The following is a 22,999-nucleotide window of genomic DNA, read 5'->3' as shown; positions in this document are numbered from 1 at the left end:
GGCAATTAAAAAGGCTAATACAGCCCAAAATATTATTGGCTCTGGATTGGTACCATTTTTTTTTTCCCCACAATTGCTGCAGTCCAACATTGAAATTCGAGCCAAAAGGTGGGGTTTCTGAAAGTTTTAGCTTACAGATGTCCATTTGATTTTGTACCTTGTGTACATAGCAGGCTGTGATTTCACATGGCTTTTATGAACAGGTAAAGAAGCTGTTCTTCAGGAGAGTGATAATTATCTGACCAATATTGTCTCCCACCAAAGGGAATCACACATTTATACATTAAGGGCTCTCCTGAAAGGGGAATTAAGATCTCCTAGAGGGAAGAGAGGGAAGCCAGTTCCTTTTGGGAGAAAATCTTCCAGGTCACCCCCTGGATGATTTCTGTAGATCCATTGTAACCTAGACACATGGACCTGCATAGCTTATCTGGCTAGGAAATAAAAAATTCAGGAAAGAAATTTCTCCTCACTCCCCTGTCCAAACTCCTGCCAAGTTTCTCCACTAGGTCAGCAGCAAAACTGCAAGCTGGCTGTGCAAGCCCTCCAAAGTGGCTGGGGTCCTTGTAGTCCCGGCAGCCTTGTCCCCCTCATTTCTTTCCCCTTAGTGAAGCTGGACTCAGGAGACACCTGTTCCACTTCCAAAGACCATGTGCCATCTGGGCTGGCAAGCAGCAAGATGATTCAGCCATTACCTCCATGCCTACCAGGCCCTACACTGAGTGTCCCAGAGCAGGGCGGGGCTGATCAAAAGATGGTGAGTCATGTGATCTCCCACCCTGCCCCACCCGCTGTGCTGGCCCCAAGAAGCAGCAGAAACAAACAGTCACATTTAACTAAAGCTTATGGTGAATTGAAGTTTTATGTAAACAATGTCATACTTTATTACGTGATGTCATAAATATAATTACTGAGTTTATGTTCTAGGTCAACTTAAACATGCATAGAGGATTATTGAAAACAAAATTCTCTCTGAGGTGGTGACTCATAATTTGTCAGATATTTAAAAAAGATTGTGGTCTTCCAGTTAAGATGGTGGCATAGGAACCATGCCAAAGCAACCTAGGGGAGAAAAAGCCAAAAACAAAAGAAAAAGAAAGAAAAGGAAAAACCAGAAAAATACACACTTCTACTCCAAAATGAGGTGTATAAGAAACTAAAATGGCAGCAGAGAAGTAGGAGAGATCCAGAGCATCTAGAGCCCAGGCAGGCCGAAGTGGCTCTGGCAGGGGCTCCAGCAGCAGTGGCGGCTCCAGCAGCAGTAGCAGTGGCTCCAGAAGCAGCAGCAGGCGACTCCAGCAGCAGCGATACTAGGTCTGCAGGTCCACAGCTGACAGGCTTGGCTTGAGCTGTAGGAAAAGCCAGTGCCAAGTTCCAGAAAACAGAACAGCAGTCCAGGGACCCAGCCAACCTACGTTAACCCACAGGGCATCAAAAAGGACCTAAGCAGCAGGGCAGCAGAACTGAGACCAAAATCATCCCAAAAGGTAACTGGGAATACACCAGGTCAATATCCACCTAATAAACCTGGTATATAGCGCTGAACTGGAAGTGCTAATTGCACCTTCCATATCAGGATAAATTATGTATTAAATCTGATAGATGGTCATATTTGCCTTTCTTAAATAAGCTATATTTGGGGCTTGTTATTTGTTGCTTCTTGATTTATAGTGGCTTTGTTTCTTCTTCTGTTATACATTAGGGAAGGGTATCACTTGGTCATAAGTTGACTTGGAACCCTCAACAGACCAGAAATTGTAACCTCCTTGTTGATAGAGGATCTGGTTGTCATAATGCCTACTCTTGCATAAATACTCTGTGCTGTTTTTCATTGAATGTATACATTGTTTAGTTAAATTTTAGAATCTATCTGTATTTTATTCCACTCAGCTTAATTGAATAATCCCATAGCTGGCAAACCCAACTCCTAGGGTCACTTTTGTAGATACTCTGAGAATCTTAAGAGCCACACCTAACACCTTAAGCTCCTACCCTGAAGATATATAATGTCAGATTGATAGATACATCTACTAATACCTAGCTAACTAGAAAATCCAAGCATTAATTTAATCCAAGATGCAAAAATATATACATTATAACAAAAGAAACACCAAAACTCAAAACAATATAAATCCACCAAAAAGTATTAAAGCATCAGAAGTGACCTCCAGTGACAATGAGTTAGAGGAAATTCCTGAGATAGATTCCAAAAGAATGATTGTTAATATGTTCAAAAAAGTCAAAAGAATGAAAGAGGAAATCAAAGAAATCAAAGAAGACACAGGACACAAATTTAGTGAAATAAAGAGGTCAGTACTAGACATAAATAAAGAAATAGAAATAATAAAGAGAAAACAGTCAGAATTACTAGCAATGAAGAACAGTGTTAATGAAATAAAAAATTCTGTAGAAAACTCTGTAGAAAAGGTGAGGGCAGAATATCTAAGCTAGAAGACCAGGTGGGAGATCTAATACAGACAAACAGAAAGACAAACTAATGGGAAAGTATGAATGAGAATTTCAAGATATTTGGGACATTATGAAAAGATCAAACATAAGAATTCAGGGTATAGTAGAAAGAGCAGAATTTCACTCCAAAGGCATAGAAGGTGTCTTCAACAAAATAATAGAATAAAACTTCCCCCAAATTGGGAAAGAGGTGCAAATGCAGATACAGTAATCCCTTACAACACCAACCAGACAAAACCTGGAAAGAACCTCTCCTCACCATATTATTATCAAACTACCAAACACACAAAACAAAGAAAAAATATTGAAAGCAGTTAGAGGGAAAAATCAAGTTACCTATCAAAGCAAACCCATCAGGATTACAGCAGATTACTCAACACAAACTTTAAAAGCCAGAAGGGCTTAGAGTGATGTATTTCAAGTTCTGAAAGATAACAACTGCCAACCAAGGTTATGTTATCCTGCAAAGCTATCCAATCAAACAGACAGAGAAATAAGGACATTCCATGACAAAAGCAGGTTAAAGGAGTATTTGAAGACAAAACCAGCTCTATAGAAAATACTTGAAAGAATCCTCCATGCTGAAGAAAAAGTAAAGCACACATATAAGGAACCTGGAAAAAGCAAGCCATACTCAAATACTAGTTAATAAAAGAAAGCAAAGGTAAAATAGGAAGACCTAAAAAAAATGGCAAAACTAAATACACACCTTTGAATAATATCTCTTAATATCAATGGCCTCAATGCCCCAAACAAAAGACATAAGTTTGCAGACTGGGTTAAAAAGCAAGATCCTCCAATTTATTGCCTCTAAGAAACCCACTTTTATACAAAGGATGGATGCTATCTTAGGGTAAAAGGTTGGAAAATGGTGTTTCAAGCAAATGGGCCTAGAAAATGAGCATGGGTTGCTATCCTAATATCTGACAAGGTAGACTTCAGCCCAACATTAGTTAAGAAAGATAAGGAAGGTCACTTTATATTGATTAAGGGCACACTCCAACAGGAAGACATTACAATCCTAAACATATATGCACCTAACATGGGGGCTCCCAAATTCATCAAAGGAAATAGAAATAATAAAGAAAAACCAGGGTCACAGATAACACCAAACTCAGTGGTAGTGTGTGACTTCAACATCCCACTTTCATCAATTGGCATGCCATCTTGGGAAAAAATAAACAGAGAGGCATCTATACTAAATGAGGTCATACAAGGAATGGACCTAAGAGATATATGCAGCACATTTCATCCAAATTCTGCAGAATATGCATTCTTTTCAGCAGCACATGGAACATTCTCTAAATTAGACCATATATTAGGACACAAAGAAAATCTTAACAAATACAGGAAAATTGAAATAATTCCTTGCATTCTATCTGACCACAATGGAATCAAACTACAAGTCAATAGCAAGAAAAGCTATAGAGCATACACAAAGTCATGGAAACTAAACAAAACACTACTAAATGATGAATGGGTCAATGAAGAAATCAAGAAGGGAATCAAAAAATTCATAGAGTCAAACAATAATGAGAACACAACATACAAAAATCTCTGGGACACAATGAAGGCAAGTCCTAAGAAGTATTTTTATACCTTTAAGTGCCTATATTAAGAAATTAGAAATGTCACAAGTAAACGACCTAATGCTTTACTTTAAAGCCTTGGAAAAAGAAGAACAAGGTAAACCAAAAATCAGTAGGCGGGAAGAAATAATAAAGATTAGGGCAGAAATTAATGAAATAGAAACCAAAAAAATAATCCAAGGAATCAATGAAACAACGAGCTGGTTGTTTGAAAGGATAAACAAGATTGATAAACCACTAGAAAGTCTGACCAAAAGAAAGACAGAAGAGACACAAATTAATAAAATTAGAGATGAAAAAAGGCAACATCACAACAGATACCAGAGAAATTCAAAAAATCATAGGGACATACTACAAAAATATATACTCCACTAAGTATGAAAATCTGAAAGAAATGGATGATTTCCTTGATTTACATGACCTCCCTAGATTAAATCAAGATGAGATTAATCACTTAAATAGACTTATAACAAGTATGGAAATCCAAGCAGTTTTTAAAACTCTCCCAACTAAAAAAAGCCCAGGCTCGGATGGATTCACTGCTGAATTTTACCAGACCTTCAGGGGAAAATTAACACCATTGCTTCTTAAGCTTTTCCATAAAATAGAAAAAGAAGGAATCCTATCAAACTCCTTCTATGAAGCCAGCATCACCCTGATACCAAAACCAGGCAAAGACAGAATAGAAAAAGAAAATTACAGGCCTATCTCCTTCATGAATATAGATGCAAAAATTCTCAACAAAATATTGGCAAACAGAATACAAGAATATGTCAGAAAGGGCTGGAGAGATGGCTTAGTGGTTAAGCGCTTGCCTGTGAAGCCTAAGGACCCCAGTTCGAGGCTCAATTCTCCAGGACCCATGTTAGTCAGATGCACAAGGGGGCGCAGGCATCTGCAGTTCGTTTGCAGTGGCTGGAAGTCCTGGCGGAGGCAGGAATTATTCAACATACACAAACTGATAAATGTAATACATTATATAAATTCACTAAAGGACAAAAATCATATGATCATTTCATTAGAGAAAGAGCATTTGACAAAGTCCAACATCCCTTCATGATAAAAATCCCACAGAGACTGGGAATAGAAGGAACAAAGTCCAATTTAATAAAGGCTATTTATGACAAGCCTACAGCCAACATATTACTAAATGGAGAAAAACTAGAAGCTTTTCCACTAAAACCAGGAACAAGACAAGGGTGACCACTGTCCCTACTTTTATTTAATATAGTAATGGAAGTCTTAGCCGTAGCAATAAGGCATGAGATGCACAGAAAAGGGATACAAATTGGAAAGGAAGAGATCAAGTTATCATTATTTGAAAATGACATGATTCTATATATAAAGGACCCTAAAGACTCTACTAGCAAACTGTTAGAGCTGATCAAATCCTACAGCCATGTAGCAGGATACAAAATAAATACTCAGAAATCAGTAGCCTTCCTATATGCTAACAACAAACACACAGAGGATGAAATCAGAGAATCACTCCCATTCACAATTGCATCAAAGAAAATAAAGTACCTGGGAATAAACCTAACCAAGGAAGTAAAGAATAGCTACAATGAAAACTTTAAAACACTCAAGCAAGGAATTGCAGCACACACTAGGAAAGGGAAAAACATCCCTTGTTCCTGGATTGGAAGAATCAATATTGTGAAAATGGAAATCTTACCAAAAGCAGTCTACACGTTTAGTACAATCCCCATCAAAATTCCAATGGCATTCTTCATGGAAATAGAAAAAAAAAATCCAAAAATTCATTGGGAATCACACACAAAAAAATCTTGAATATGCAAAGTAATACTGAGCAACAAAAATAAGGCTGGTGTTATCACCATACCTGATTTTAACCTATATTACTGAGCCATAGTAAAACAAAAAACAAAAAAAAGCCCTGCATGGTACTGGCGCAAAAGCAGACATGTAGATCAATGGAACAGAATAGCGGACCCAGATGTAAGTCCAGGTAGCTATAGCCACCTGATATTCTATAAAAATGCTAAAAAATACTCATTGGAGAAAAGACAGCCTCTTTAGCAAATGGTGCTGTGAAAACTAGATATTTATCTGTAGAAAGATGAAAATAGATTCTTCTCTCTCTCCATGAACAAGAATTAAGTCCAAAGAGATTAAAGACCTTAACATCAGACCTGAAACTCTGAAACTGCTAGCGGAAAAAGCAGGGGAAACCCTTCAACATATTGCTCCTGGCAGAGACTTTCTGACTATAACTCCAATTGCTCAGGCAATAAAACCACAGATTAACCACTGAGACCTCATGAAATTACAAAGATTTTGTACTGCAAAGGACACTGTGAATAAAGCAAAGAGACAACCTACAGAATGGGAAAAAATATTTGCCAACTATACATCTGAGTGATGATCAATATCTAGGATATGCAAATAACTCAAAAAAATTAAATAATTACAAATCAAACTAGCCAATCAAAAAATGAAACTAAATAAAGAGTTTGCAAAAGAAGAAATATGGATGGCATATAAGCATCTAAAAATATGTTATACATTCCTAGTCATCAGGGAAATGCAGATTAAACTACTTTGAGAATCCATTTCACTCCTATCAGATTGGCTACCATCATGAAAACAAATGACCATAAATTTTGGCAAGGATGTGGAAAAAGAGGAACCCTTCTACACTGTTGGTGGGAATGCAATCTGGTCCAGCCATTGTGGAAGTTTCTAAGACAGCTAAAAATGCATCTACCATATGATCCAGCTATAGCACTCCTATGCATATATCCTAAGGACTCATCTCATTTCCTTAGAAGTACTTGCTCAGCCATGCTTATTGCCACTTAATTCACAATAGCTGAGAAATGGAACCAGCCTAGATGTCCCTCAACTGATGAGTGGATAATGAAGATATGGCACATTTATACAATTGAGGTCTACTCAGCAGTAAATAAAAATGAAGTTATGAAAATTACAGGAAAATGGATGGATCTGGAAATGATTATACTAAGTGAGGTAACCCAGGCCAAGAAAGCCAAGTGTCACATGTTCTCTCTCATATGTGGATCCTAGCTACAGATGACTGGGCTTCTGTTTGAGAAGGAAAAAACTCAGTAGCAGAGGCCAGTAAGCTAGAAAAGAGATTTAAAGGGAAGAGAAAGGAAGGGAGGGGGTACTTAATAGGATGGTATTGTATCTATGTAAGTAGAAGAATAGATTAATGGGGGTGAAAAGGCCCAAAATGATATGAGTGGACAAGATTGAGTAAAGGAAAAGTGGAGGGAGGGCTAAACAAAATCTAAGAGGATATAAATAAATCATATGGAATCCTGTTTTGGACAATAGAACACTAAGGAGCCATAGATTGTTGCTAGAAAATTTTCGGTGCCAGGGATGGGATATCTTCCAGGGAGTTGTTGGCCAGGGAGGTCCCTGATGCCCCCAAAACATTATAGACCATTGCCAAAGCCTTTGGTTTCCCACCAGGAATAGATGCCAGATGTCCTGCAGTTAGGTATTTCTGAAGGGTTCTGGGGTAGGGGCTTCCAAGAAGTCTGAAGTCTGGGTGTGGGGGTGCTGCAGTTAAACAAGCAAGCAAGGTTTACAGAAGCAGAGGCAGCATGTTAGCCAGTTCATGCCTTATCTAAGTCTATTTTAAAATGTCTGTACTGCTGTCTGGCTTTAAGCAAGGCTGTAGAGACCAAGTATATATTTTTTAGTCTCTCATTTCCCCCTCTCTATGTACCTTGGGGAGCCTATCTAGGGTCCTTGTTGGAGAGTACGGATACTTCCGCATCAATGTTAGTGGTTACAGTTTGGTAGGAATAACTTCTCTGGACCATTAACTGAATGGTGCCCAGTCTCTGCTTCATAAACTGCACCAGCTTATTTAAAATACAGGGGCTGAAAGTAAGTGACAGTAATAGGATGAGTAGGGGTCCAGCCAGGGTTGAAATAAGGTTGTTAGCCATGGGGACCAGTTCAACATAGATTCATACCCGTTTTGATCCATTTGTCTAGCTTTAGCTCTTTCTTCTAGCTTTTTGCAGACCACAGCTAAACTATCCCTAACAACTCCTGAGTTGTTGGTATAAAAACAGCATTGTTCCCCCAGTGCTTGGCATAGTTCGCCTTATTGTAGGAAGAGTAGATTTAATCCCCTTTGAAAAGGAAGGGTCGGACTCCATACAACATGCTCCCTGCAGACACAAAATGGCCTGGATATCTGTGGCCTCAGTGACTGACACTACCTATACAAGACCATCATAAGAGGAAAAGATCATGACATGAAAATTAAAAGAGAGACTGATTGAGATGGGGAGGGGTTATGATGGAGAATGGAATTTCAAAGGGGAAAGTGGGGGTACAGAGGGTATTACCATGGGGTAATTTTTATAATCATGGAAGTTGTTAATAAAAATTTGGGAAAAAAAAAAAAGATTGTAATGTCCTGTTACTTAAAAGGAGGAGGCAACTTACCTGAGTTTTAGGCCAGCCTGTCTCAAGATAAAAACAAAATTTGCCTTAGTTGTTCCTAATAAAATAATTTCAAAGTGTGTTTGAAGTATTAATTACATAAAATTGTCTTTAATCTGGACTACTTCATTTTCAGTGAATAATGGGATTAATAAATTGGGTGTAGTTTCTCTTAATAGTCTTATAAAAAAGATGTGGTTTATTATGGGGTGAGAGGAGTTGATTGAAGGAACTGGGAAGGAATTTTTCAATGTTGGTCATAAAATGCTAGTTAAAAATCCTTTTTGAGTGGTAATTAGATCAAAATGTTAAAGTATGTGGGTAGAAATGTGTGTGTGTGTGGAAAAGAATTTTCAGGCTAAACCTAAACACCATGCCTAAAGTTAAATTTTTTTTAACTGTTTACAGACTGTTATGGAAGTCATGGGTAAAACATAAAATTGTTTTTTGTTAATAATGTTTTTGTTATATGGTACATAAAATCAATGAATATCAAGATTAAGCTAAAAACCACTGGATTTCAAATGGTTTACCTTGTTTCCAAACAGATTTGTCAAGGGTTGTATTAGAGCTTAGCTATTTTGACTCAACAAAGACCAGATTTTGCTCTATTGTATGTAAAGTGATTGTCTCACTCCTGACATCTCAAGTCTAGTGCTTATAACAAAGTTAACTCTTAAGACATATTCCCTACTTTACTGAACAGCCTCATGCTCAAACAATGGTACTCATCTAAAAAAAAAATCATAATTTCAAGTTCTGTGGTTCTGTTTCCAATGTTCTCTGGGAAACTGGTGCCCATTCAGGTATCTAAACTAATCAAAGATGTTTTCAAACACAGGTGCTAAGACTTAATACTGTCTTACTTGTCATTTTCCAACAATTTTTAGGTTAATTGATTTGTTCATTTTTAAATTAATTTGTATTGTCTTCAAAACTGATAACAGCAGCTGGGCATGGTGGTGCATGCCTTTAATCTCAGCACTCAGGAAGCAGAGGTAGGAGGACCACTATGAGTTTGAGGCCACCCTGAGACTCCATAGTGAATTCCAGGTCAGTCTGGGCTACAGTGAAACCCTACCTTGAAAAAACAAAAACAAACAAACAAAAAAAAAACTGATAACAGATTCTGCCTGTATGTATAATGATTAGATATTTCAAGTGTAAGATGTGCCTACTTCCTTTGTCTCAGATATGGCTTATGCTGCCACAGGACAACGTAATTTAAAAGGCCAGACAAAATGATTTTAAGAAGCTCTTGGGCCATTCTTTAACTAAATCTATTTCAGTAATCAAATGTGCTCTATATGTCCATACATCCACACTGATGTAACTTCCTTTCTAAGTATGTTAATTACCAATGTAGAAACCAAAGACAATTAGAATCATTGGAGCAAAAAGGGCCAATATTTTGGCCTGTTCCCCCATGCCATGAGGCCACTGGAGATGATGGGACACCTCTACACTGGCCTCCTGATAAGTCACCTGTCTTCCTGAGCTGAGAGGAGACCCAAACAAAAATACCAGTATACAGTCTGAAACAGGAGAGTCATAATTGAGGATCAATAAATCCTCCTAGCTTCCCAAAGAAGGGAAAACTACTTGGCCAGCACAGATCTGATGCATCCCAACAGACAGAAAACACCAATAAGCTGTAGAGCCATTCCTGGGTCCCTAAAGTCTCCTTTGGAGAGCCATAAGTGACCTCCAAAATTATTCCTTATTTAAATTTTGGCTATCTGCTTGGTCTTAAACACTCAGAGAGAAATGTATATGAATGGCCTAATAAGTAATACAGGAGCTTTCCAAATGGGGAAACAAACAAGAACTTAAGACATGTTATCCCATCCCTAATAGCTCTAATCCTATGTAAAAGAAAAACAATTATAGATGTCAAAAAGGTTATTTTCAAATCTAAGATTATATAAGTTCTGAGCCCCAAAATATGTTTGTACAGCCTTTAATGGCATGCAATAACTCCCTATTATCAGACTTAAGATAGAGCCTCCCACCCCAAGACCAATAGGACCTAATAAATTTCTAGTAGAACAGGGACCCCCTAAAGTGGCATTACCCAAGCTCCTACCCACAGTGGCAGCCAAGACCCATCACATAACGACTGCTAGAACACCCTTGACTAGCCCACTCTCGGAAGCCCCACACGGGACAAGACAGAGGCTCTTTAACCTAATCAAAGGGGCCTTCCTCGCCATAAATGCCACCAACCCCAACATTACCTCTGTCTGCTGGCTTTGTTTATCCTCAGGACCACCCTACTATGAGGGGATGGCAAGTATGGGGGAGTTTAATATGACTAAAGAACATAATAGCCAGTGTTCATGGGGGACCAAAAACAAGTTGACTCTCCTGGAGGTCTCAGGAAGGGGGGCATATATAGGAAAGCCCCCCCCCCCCCCCCGTCCCACCAACATCTTTGTAATGTTACTCTGACCTATAGTCAGACTTCAGACAACCAATATCTAGTGCCAGGGTATAACAGGTGGTGGGCATGTGATACTGGGCTAACTCCCTGTGTTTCTACTTCAGTTTTTAACCCATCCAAAAATTTCTGTATAATGGTCCAGCTTGTCCCCCGGGTTTACTACCATCCTGAAGAAGTAGTCATTGATGAATATGACTATCATCCCACCCGATCCAAAAGGGAGCCTGTAACCCTTACCTTAGCAGTCATACTTGGCTTAGTGATAGCCGCCGGTGTGGGGACGGGGACCACAGCCCTGGTCACGGGACCACAACAATTAGAAAGAGGACTTGGTGAACTACATGCTGTCATAAATGAGGATCTCCAAGCTTTAGAGAAATCTGTTAGTAATCTAGAGGAGTCCCTGACCTCCTTATCTGAAGTGGTCTTACAAAACCGGAGGGGATTAGACCTACTGTTCCTAAAAGAAGGCGGATTATGTGCAGCCTTAAAGGAAGACTGTTGCTTCTACGTAGATCACTCAGGAGCTATCAGAGACTCCATGAGCAAACTCAGGGAAAGACTAGAAAAACATCAAAGGGAGAGGGAAACTGACCAAGGATGTTTTGAGGGATGGTTTAACAAGTCCTCCTGGATGACTACTCTGCTTTCCACCCTGATGGGACCCTTAATGGTTTTGCTCCTGATGCTTTCAGTTGGGCCTTGCATACTTAATAAGATTTTTACTTTTGTTAGAGAACGAGTGAGTGCGGTCCAGATCATGATGCTTAGACAACAATATAAGGGCCTTCAGGGCAGAGAGGAAGATTACATTTAGTCCTTCCAAGTTCTAGGATTAGAACTATTAACAAGAGAAAAAGTGGGAAATGAAAGGCCCAAGAATTCAGAAGCTCAGAAATACTATCACGCTCCAAGGGGAGCTTAAGCGGGCCCCCTGCATACCTCAAACTCCAGGCTTTACTCTCTGTTGGAAGCAAGTAAAGAATCCCTCTTCTCATTATATCAGAGCCCGCTCCTAATATAAAACTAGGTAAAAAGGGCATGAGATAACCCTCAAGGATGGGAAATGAGTAATGAAGTGAACCACTTATTTGGTTTCTGTAAATAGCCTGCACTATAAGCCTTATACTATAAGCCTTAGTAGCTCGCACCATAAGCCGTAGCAGCCTGCCTCAGACCACCAAGGTCATAGGAGGCTGATACCATACTTTGCTACCCCCACCTAAGGAATTGTGCAAAGGCTGACCTCCAAGGTCATAGGAGACTGATACCACACTCTGCTACCCCCACCCAAGGACCTGCACAAATGCTGACCACCAAGGTCATAAACTAATTGGCTTAGAAACTATGGGGTGGCACAAACTGACTGGCTAACACCTTGCGGGCTCCTGATATTAAAAAATGATTGGTCTAATGCACAGGCTTTGTTAGAAACCCTATAAAAATTGTCCTGTTCCTGCATTTGGGGCTCTGCAGTCCTCTACCCCTGTGCGGTGTACGACTGTGGGCCCCAACGTGCTTGGAATAAAATCCTCTTGCAGTTTGCATCAAGACCGCTTCTCGTGAGTGATTTGGGGTGTCGCCATATCCAGGCAGAGCGTGGGGTCCCCCTCCCGGGATTCCTTCAAGGGATATTCATTGAAGCCTACAGATCCAGGGGAAGTTCCATTAATGTCAGAAGAACCTGGCCTGCCTTCACAGGATCAAGCAGAGAGAGAGAAGCACAAGCCTAAAAGCCAAAAGCCATATAGCACAGCACACTTCAGGAACTCCAGCTAGGTACACTTTGCATATCTTTAGATTGAAATCTGAAACCCACCATTACACCTAAAGATCTACCCAGTGACATTGCCTCCAGCCAGGTGGCTGCAGAATGCTAACTACAAATAAATAAACAACTGAATATATTGGGGGCCATCTATTGTATTCAAACCACCACACCAAGTTTTTGAAAGATGGATGGTGGGTTCAAGTCTTTCAATCTGAAGTGGGACAGTGAAAGGAGTCTTTACTCCTGTTGTCTTCTATGCCTTGGAGAACCATCAAAAATGGCCCAGATAGATAGACTTAGTCTGGTATAGGGCCTTCTGAGGTGATCTGGTAGAACAGTAAAGGTCTAGAAGGTCATTTATATCAATCTTATAAGAAGAAACACAAATTATTTATAGTACATGTCAGAAGCTGTAAAACAAATTATGGTCTTGAAACAGTACAAAAACTACAGCGTCAGTACAAAAGGCTAGTATGGAATGTTACCGATACAAAAGCCTATTACAATATAAGACATAACTTAGAGTCAAGGGATTTTACATTTTTAACTCCAATTTTTATCTCAAAATAAGGCATGGCACTATAAATAAATTTATGAACTTATTACAAAGAGTTAAGTTTGAATTAGATAAACAATTTAGGTGAGGGAAGCACAGAGAAACAACTTTTTTTTAATGTTAACCCATCTTATCTTACCTGAAAATACTTTTACTGAAGACACACTTTAAGGCTTAATTTACTTCAAAGAGAAGGAGAGAGATTTATGGCTTATGAGGGTTAAGACCTTTCTTTCTATCAAATAAGACAGGTTGCTGTCTCTTGAGATAAGGTAATTATATATTTTCTAAAAGAGTCAGGCCCAGAGTAAGTTCCTGTTTGTTTACCTTAGTTGTAAATTGTTACAGAATTTTTTGTTATCTATTAACTATCAGAAAGGACTTTTCCTTGCAGCAGTTTCAGAAGAGGGAAGTGCAATATCTATTGTTTCACTGAAAGTCTTAGGTGGAGCCACATATTTTCATAGATACATTGATTATCTTCTATCCAGACTGTTTTTTATATATATATATATATATACACACACACACACATATATATATATATACATTAGAAATATAATAACATCTTTCAATAACTTCATTCAACAGAAAGCATGTACACCTTATCTCAACATTAATAAGTATAGGTGAAACATATCAATATGTTTGTGTCTTGTCAGTAAACCTAAATTAATCATTTCTCTAAAATTTAAGTCGTAAAGATTCAGAAGGTATTGTTAGAGGCAGGGTCAAACCCTGGTATATAAACATGTAGGAAACATGAACAAGCATAAAGTCAAAAACATATCATGAACCTGGTTTTAGTAATTTAATGTTATCCTAAAATATATCTGAAGGCATTGGAATGCTTAATGACCATAAGCATTGGAAGAATTAGTCACCATGAACTTAGTTGCATATAAAGACAGACTGCATGAAACATAACATAACATGGTTGGCTAGCATTAGACATGACAGAGAACATGAAACACAGAGACTTTTTTCAAAATGATTTTAGTTTTACTTTTTTGTGTGGGAGATTAACATGTGGTACAGACATGCATGCCCTCTAGGATGACATGGAGTTGATGATCAGGTCCTATTGATTCTACCTGGATACATAAAGAATAATCTATGTGGCCACTGTTTATGACACATAAGGAAAGTTCCACACAGGAGAGAATAGAGTCCCATCTCACAGTGTGGCTGTTGATCATAAACAGATTTCTGTGGGAAAGCAGATCATGTTAGAAAACTTCAAGGAAGAACACAAGACACAAGGAAGTCAGTGGAACCTGGAGAGTGGGCTGGAGGGCATTTTTTCAAAGGTCAGTTTTATAGCTGTACTTTGAAGAGAAACAGGTTAAGCAAACAACTTAATTTAGAATTAAAGGGAGAGAGAGAGAGATTGTCATTTGAACTGGCAGAGTAAAAGAGGTTTGTAGTCATCTTTTGGGGCTAAGGAAGGGTGGATCACTAATAGGAACTGTTTAATGGGGTGGAAAGGAGATTGTTGCTCTAGCAGGGCCTGGGTCAGAGAGCAGAACTGACAGTGATGTGATCAGGGGTAGAATAGAGCCAGGTTATGAAGTTATCAAGATCTTTAAGAATTTGTAAGCCAAATGTGTCATTTTCAACCAAAGGAAATTATTGTCCAATTTATTTTGTGTCCAAACCATGTTGTAGTAAAACATGTGGCACTCAGACTTTACATCTCCTTTTAGGCCAAGAGTTTCAAGATTGGTCAGGAGACAATTCAGCAAGGAGGCAAATGGCCTCTCTGTGGTTGGAGGGAGGGCAGGTAAGTTATTCTATCTGACTATTGGAGATCTGTTCCAAACAAGTGGGAGTTTTGAGAGCCCAGGGAAGTTGGAATTTTCAAGCAATTTATCATGATGAAAGGAGAGAGGGAGAGAGAGAGAAAGGGTGGACACCAGAAAGTGTATGGGATTTGGGTTTGGACCAGGGAGTGGCAGCCACCACAACAATAAGGCAATAACTGTTTCTAATTTGAATTTTTTTTTAATATCCTTTACCCAAAGGCAAGGACCTCCCTAGGTCTCTGTGTTTGTTTATTTGTTCTAGCTGTGAGGCAGTTGTTGGTTTATTTGGATTGTCTCACCTCCCCTGCAGGTTTTTTTCTGTCAGGAAAGGGGAAAAGCAAGGAAAGAGAAATTATGTATCCATATGCAGAAGAAGTTAAGGAAGCCCAGTAAAGACAGGGTTTTTTTTTAAGAAGGTAGGGTTTGTATTTGATTTAGAGAGATGGCTTGAATTGAGTGTGAAAAGAAGAGACCATGGAAAGAATTGTGTATGACAGAAAAGTTTTGGGAGGGGCAGGAACAGTGGAGGGAACCTCACGTACATTTTGCAGTACCATTTTCCATGTCTTTGGAGAAAGTTATCAAGACCAATGAAAATGTTAAAATACCAAATTCAGACCAGCATTGGCCTTGGCCATTGTTTAGAGAATACTGTGGACAAATTTGGATATAGAGTTGGAGTAATTTGGCAGCCAGGAGCTCAGGAAGTTCAAGCTCCTTTAAATTAGCCTTGGAGTCTTTTGGAACAGATAATTTGGAGAACACGGACTAGAGTGGCCAATCCAACTGCCAGATACATCTCCTGGGAGGGTAAATGAAACCCAAGGATTAGGAGGGAGCATCCCCACACTCATAGCGCTTTGGTTGAGTGGTGGAACTGTAGGAAAAAACCCCCACAGGGGGTCCCCACGCTCTGCCCGGATAAGGCGACACCCCAAATCACTCACTCACGAGAAGCGGTCTTGATGCAAACTGCAAGAGGATTTTATTCCAAGCGCGCTGGGGCCCACAGTTGTACACCGCACAGGGGTAGAGGACTGCAGAGCCCTGAATGCAGGAACAGGACAGTTTTTATAGGGTTTCTAACAAAGCCTGTGCCTTAGACCAATCATTTTCTAATATTAGGAGCCCCGCAGGGTGTTAGCCAGTCAGTTGGTGCCACCCCATAGTTTCTAAGCCAATTAGTTTATGACCTTGGTGGTCAGCGTTTGCGCAGGTCCTTGGGTGGGAGTAGCAGAGTGTGGTATCAGTCTCCTGTGACCTTGGAGGTCAGCACTTGTGCAATTCCTTAGGTGGGAGTAACAGAGTATGGTATCAGCCTCCTATGACCTTGGTGGTCTGAGGCAGGCTGCTACAGCCTATGGTGCGAGTTACTAAGGCTTACAGTGTAGGCTACTAAGGCTTACAGTGTGGGCTATTAAGGCTTATGGTGCAGGCTATTTACAGAAACCAAATAAGTGGTTCACTTTATTACTCATTTCCCATCCTTGAGGGCTATCTCATGCCCTTTTACCTAGTTTTATATTAGGAGTGGGCTCTGATACAATGAGAAGAGGGATTCTTTACTTGCTTCTGACAGAGAGTAAAACCTGGAGTTTGAGGTATGCAGGTGGCCCGCTTAAGCTCCCTTTGGAGCGTGATAGTATTTCTGAGCTTCTGAATTCTTGGGCCTTTCAGAACGACACTTGGGAGGCTCCTGGAGTCTCTAATCGTACACCGACCAAAAAGTGAGAAACTCCTGGAGTTTGTAAGGTTTGAGGTGGGGTGCCTCCATCACAGACTTAGTGTGAATACCTTGTTCTGAAGCTTTGATCTGAAGGGGGTGTGGATGCAGCAGATCACTTGGAGAGAGGCCTTTTAGATGGTCTTCAAAAGTCTGGCAGGAGAGGGGAGGGAGAAGGAGAGAAATATATGACCCAAAGCACTGTCAGCGACTCAGCTTTGCTCAGAAGGATTTTGGACATTCACCATGGAGTAGCCACAGTCTGAATTTATCATTATTTTATTATTATTATACATTATTATACATTATACATTATTATACATGAGCTGCTGAGGTCATGCAATGCAAGGATCAGAGTGAGAGGGAAAAGAGGAGGAGGAAGCTGCCAGGTGTCAAGCTGGGTTTACACTGAGCACCAGTAAAGCTCCCTGAGTAATGAGGCTGAATGGAACTTATGCCACTCATGTAGACAAAATCCACAAAAGACCCAAGCTCTCAGGTCCGACTGGTGACTATTTAGTCCAATATAGTGGGTAAGCTGGTGTCTGTGCTCCCAAGGTAGTGAAACACTGGTAGTGAGGTGGGGAAGAGAAGAGGGAAAGAAAAGGAGAGAGTGTATGACCTGAAAGTCCCAGAGGGCTCTGATCTGAGTCACGACACCAAAAAATTGTAAAAGAAAAAGCAAAAGAGAACAGACTTGATCTGTAAAATAGACTGTTTATTGAAAGGTACGGTGAGGGGCATCAGCCTTCCCTCAGGATGAAGGCTGATTCACTGAATCAAGCTGGGGTTCAAACTTATAAGGAGAATCCCAAGGCAGATTGAATCAGCTGCAAGTCCAAGGGAAGCAAATAAGGCATCAAAGTTATTTGCTCAGAAGAGGCTTTTTAGCAGAATTGTCTGGGGAGAACTGGAAGTCTCCATTCTTTATGGCCTTCTAATCTTAAGGTTATTTATTAACTCATTTGTTCCCTCTAGTTTCCAGGGAAGATTATTAACCCTTTAAAGCCCACTAGGTAAATCCACCCTTACAATTCTATTTCTCTAGAACCACTTCTATTACCACAATCTGTATTAGTCAGGGTTCTCTACAGGAACAGGACCAATATAACGAATTGTATTAAGAAGGAAAATACTGGATTAGTTATGGCAGTCCAAAAAAAGTAGTTTGCAGGACAGAGAGTCAAGGAAAGAGGTAGCTGCTCAATCTATGAGGCTGGATGCCTCAGCAATCCCAATGTGGCAATGAAGGCCTGGAAGCTTCTGGGAAGGCTACTGGTCTTCAGCCCATGCCAGTCTTCAGTCCACACTCCAAAGCAGCAAACAGGAAGCAACAAGCAGCACTGGCATCCAGGTGAGGGGAGAGGATCCTTTCTTCCCCTGAGCTTCCTTATATAAGACCCCACACCCATGAAAGTGGCCACCACTCTGGGGAAGGGCTCACCCTGGGGGAGGGATTTCTCTTTTAGTTAGTCATCCCTGGAAGCAACCTCAGAGACCCACTTATGGGTAATGTGTGTGGATTCCTAAACAGCTCAAGTTGACACAAAACATAACCCTCACAAGAGCCCTACTTTTCAGGTGCTCCCTCCTACTCTTATCTTTTAGGCTATCTCTAAAAAGTTATTGGTTTAATTCAAGAAAATAACTCAATAAAAGAGACTATGTTTTTAAAAATTAAACAGAAAGTTCAGATTGAGGCTGGAGGAATGGCTTAATGGTTAAGTTGCTTATCTGCAAAGCCGAAGGACCCAGATTCAATTCCCCAGGACCCATGTAAACAAGATGCACAAGGTGGTACATGCTTTTGGAGGTTTTTTGCAGGGGATGGAGGCCCTGGTACACCTATTGTCACTCTCTCTCTCTCTCTCTCTTTCTCTCTCTCTCTCTCTTTCTCTCAGTCTCTCTCTTTCAAATAAAAAATAAATAAATAAATAAACATTAAAAAGAAAGTTCAGGTTGAAAACTTAAAATAAGTGGTTAAAAACAGTGAAATACTTAAAGAGTAAAATATTTGGGGCTAATATTGACAAAAGACTCAGGAAAATGAGGGCTCTCTGGTGGTTCTTACTTGCTGCTTTGGTGTGGTGCTGCCTGTGTGATAGTGTCTCTCTGCTATGCATCTATGGAAGTGAGGCAGCTTTTCCCAACATTGATGGTGTTCCTCTGTAACTTGCAAGTCTGAAATAAATCCCTTTCCTCTCATAAGCTGTGTCTGGTTGTATGTTTGTCCCAGCAATGAGGAGGTGACTGCAACAGCTATTTGGTCCCAGAGTAATGTAGGACCATTGCTGTGATGAATCTATGTGCATTTTGGTCTTTTGGGACTTGTGCACTGGAGGAAAGTGGAAGGACTTTGTACTTTAGATTTCAGAAGCCTTACAATGGTGTTGTAAGCAGAGCATGATGGACTATTGTGGTAAGAATTTGAAAATGCTAAATGCAGAGGGAATTGTGGACTGTGAAACTTTGGCCTATAAACTTTCAAAGGGGAAAGAGTTTACCTTGTTAAGCTGGGCTACTTGTGTAAAAGTTAGCTGCATTATGCCCAAGCCCTAAGAATTTGAACAAGGTTAAATTTATAAGTAATGACTGATGTGCTTGGCAGAAAGTATAGAACAGAAAGGTATAAAAATGTATAGTTCATCACAGAAAAATTCAAGCAAGTTTAAAGTTACAGACACAGAGACTGGTTTAGGTTATTGAAGCTACAGTTGTAAGTGATTACCATCATTAAGTGTGGAACAACTTCTTTGCATTGGGACAATGTAAAAGATGCCTAAAGGTAAAATCCACACAGGACAAGCTCAATAAGTAAGAATACAAAGTCAAGGTTTATTTCCCTCCCTTGATTAACAAATTTGGCTATGTGCCACACATGGTGGTGATTTGGGATACATGAAAAATACAGAGAAAAAACCAAGTGTGGTGGCACATGCTTTTAATTCCAGTACTTGGGAGAAAGAGGTAGGAGGATCACTGTGAGTTCAAGGACAGCCTGAGCCTACATAATAAATTCCAGGTTAGTCTGAACTAGAGTGATAACCTACCTTGAAAAACAATACAAAAAATATGCAGGGAAGCAAGTCTTAAAGTGTATGTGGTTCTAGAAGCCTCATGTGAAGCAATGTGAATCAGATGAAGTCCACTGAGCTATTGCATAAAGATAAGCTGGTTCCAGTCACTGCTGAGATGCAACAGTGGAAAGCAGGGATCTATACTGGTTATGAGGTCAAAAAGGCCATTATATGGACCTGTGAAGATGGACTGTGATTTTCAATGTATACCTGAAGATGTTTGGGGTATACAAGGACTGTGCAACAGATCCTTGGAGCACTTTTGGCTTAGGATGAAAGCTATGCCCAGGCTGCTCAGCCCATCTGGAGGGTAGAATAGAAAATTCAGAGTTTGTCATCATGATCATGAATGTTAGACTTGAATAGCAGATATTGATGCTTACCTGATGTTTATTGATTTTGTTATGCCTTGTTACAATTAAAAAGTTTACTCTGTGCCATTATGTGTTTGAGGTATGTAAGTTGTTTTAATTTTACAGGACTCACAGTTAAGAGACATTCTTGAATCTCAGATGAGACCATAGACTTTGAAGCAGTCTTAAAGTTGTTGAAAGTTATGGAGACCTTTGAAGTTGGTCTCAATACAATTTGCATTGTGAGATGATCATGAGTATGTGGTGGCCAAGGGTGGAATGTGGTGGTTTAATTATATGGCCCCATAGACTTAGCCTTGAATCTTGAGTCTCCAATGGATGGAGTCCTACTGAGGAAAAGATAAATCACTGAGGCTGGGTCTTGGAGTCCAGCTATAAGGTGTATTTGGGGGCATGGTGTTTCCCCCAGATTCTGTAGTCCTGAAACAAACCCCTTTCCTCCCATAAGCTGCTTCTGGTTGGATATTGGTCCTAGCCACAAAGAGCTGTCTACAGCACTTATCAAAGCACAAAATTGGAGGTTGTTGAGAGCACAACACTGAAGTAGACTTCTAACATGCACACACACCTTACATGCACACACACACAAGCAAAAGAAATGATGTTGGGAAAGTTGGCCACAGGTCACATGACTATCCATTGTCTTTTTTTAATCTCATAAACACATTTCTAATATCTGCCTTGTGGTCTAGCCCAACAAATCATTCCATATTTGAATTTTTCTTACCATTTCATGGGTTATATAGTTCAGTTTTTGATTCTATAGTGGAACACCTGAGACTGGGTGATGAATATACTCTTGAAATAATGTAATTAGTCCATTCATGACAGTACAACCCTTATAACCTAAACATCTATTTTTTAATTGACAACTTCCATAATTATAGACAATAAACCATGTAATCCCCCCCCCACTTTCCCTTTCATAATTCCACTCCACATCATATTCCCTTCCTTCTGAATCAGTATCACTCTTATTTTGATTTCATCATCTTTTCCTCCTATTAAGATGGTCTTATGTAGGAAGTAGTGTCAAGCACTGTGAGGTCATGGATACACAGACGACTTTGTTTATGGAAGAGTGTGTTGTAAGGAGTCCTACACTTCTTTTGCCTCTTATATTCTTTCTGCCACCTCTTCCATTGTGTACCCTAAGCCTTGTAAGGTGTGATAGAGATGTTTCAGTGCTGAGCACTCCTATTCTTCTCAGCACCATAGTGCTTTGGAGTCATCCCAGAAGTCACAGCTATCAGAAAAGAGAATCTTTTTTGACCAAAAGTGAGAGTAGCATTAATATATGGGTATGAACATTAAGAGAAGTGTTTATGTGACAGTTTGGTAAGCATAACATATACATTTACCCAGACACCAGCAGGAGTTACACCCCAAGGGTTCATGACTTTCCCTGTCATACGTTTTCAGTATGACACATATATTCCCTCCTGTGCAGTGGGCCTCCAGTCCAGAGAGTTGTTTTTATCCCCCATAATAGACATGCCACTATTGCAACCATGGGCTCATTTGGCCTGACTTCCAGTGTCAACTCTTGTTTATCTTCACAGGTAACTTCTCTGTTTCCCATGGAGTTGCATGTAGACCAGCTTTCTGTTAGCTGGTCTACATGGTGGAGATTTTCAGCTAAGCTCTAGCAGGATTTCTCAGTGACTTTGCAGTCCAAGTATGTAGAGTATTCAAGAACAGGATCATACCATCTATTCCTGGTGGGAAACCAAGAGCCTTGGCAATGGCCTATATCTTTTTTTTTGCAGGGGGAGGGGGCACATCAGAGATCTACCTGACCAACAACTCACTGGAAGGCATCCCATCCCTGGCACTGAAAATTTGCTAGCAACAATCTATGGCTTTTGGGTGTACCACTGTCCAAAAATGTAGGTTTCTAAATGACTTACTCATACCCTCTTAGAATTTGATTAGCCCTCCCCCTACCTACCTTTCCACTATTCAGTCTCTTACCCTAATCTCACTTAGGTCTTAACACATTAAGCTATTCTTCTACATATATATATGTATGTATGTATGTATACATATAATGCCATCCTCTTAAGCCCCCCTCCTCCCTCCCTTATATCCCTTTTCTAGCTTTCTGTTCTCTGCTACTGAGTTTTATTCCAAATACAAGTCCAAACATTTGTAGTTAGGATCCACATATGTGGAAGAACATGCAGCACTTGGCCTTCTGGGCCTAAGCTACCTAAGTATAACCCTTTCCAGGTCCATCCATTTCCCTGCAAATTTCACAATTTCATTTTTCTTTACCACTGACTAGAACTCATTGCATAAATTATACTACATCTTCATTATCCACTCATCAGTAGAGAAACATCTAGTCTGGTTCCATTTCCCAGCTATTGTGAATAGAGTAACAATAAACATGGCTGTGCAAGTATCTCTAAGGTATTATGATGAGTCCTTAGAATATATGCCTAGGAGTGGTATAGTTGGATCATAGGGTAAATCTATTTTTAGCTGTCTCAGGACCCTCCACACTGATTTCCACAGTGGTTTTACCAGATTACACTCCCACCAATGGTATATAAGGGTTCCTTTTTTCTGCATCCTCACCAGCATTTATTGACATTTGTTTTCTTAATGACAGGCATTCTGACAGAGTGAGATGGAATCTCAATGTAGTTTAAATTTGCATTTCCCTGATGGCTAAAGATGTAGAGCACTTTTTAGATGTTATAGGTCATCTGTATTTCTTCTTTTGATATCTCTT

This window comes from Jaculus jaculus, chromosome 7 (genome assembly GCF_020740685.1).
Source record: "Jaculus jaculus isolate mJacJac1 chromosome 7, mJacJac1.mat.Y.cur, whole genome shotgun sequence".
In the NCBI taxonomy this organism is placed as follows: Eukaryota; Metazoa; Chordata; class Mammalia; order Rodentia; family Dipodidae; genus Jaculus; species Jaculus jaculus.
This window is presented reverse-complemented; position numbering follows the sequence as displayed.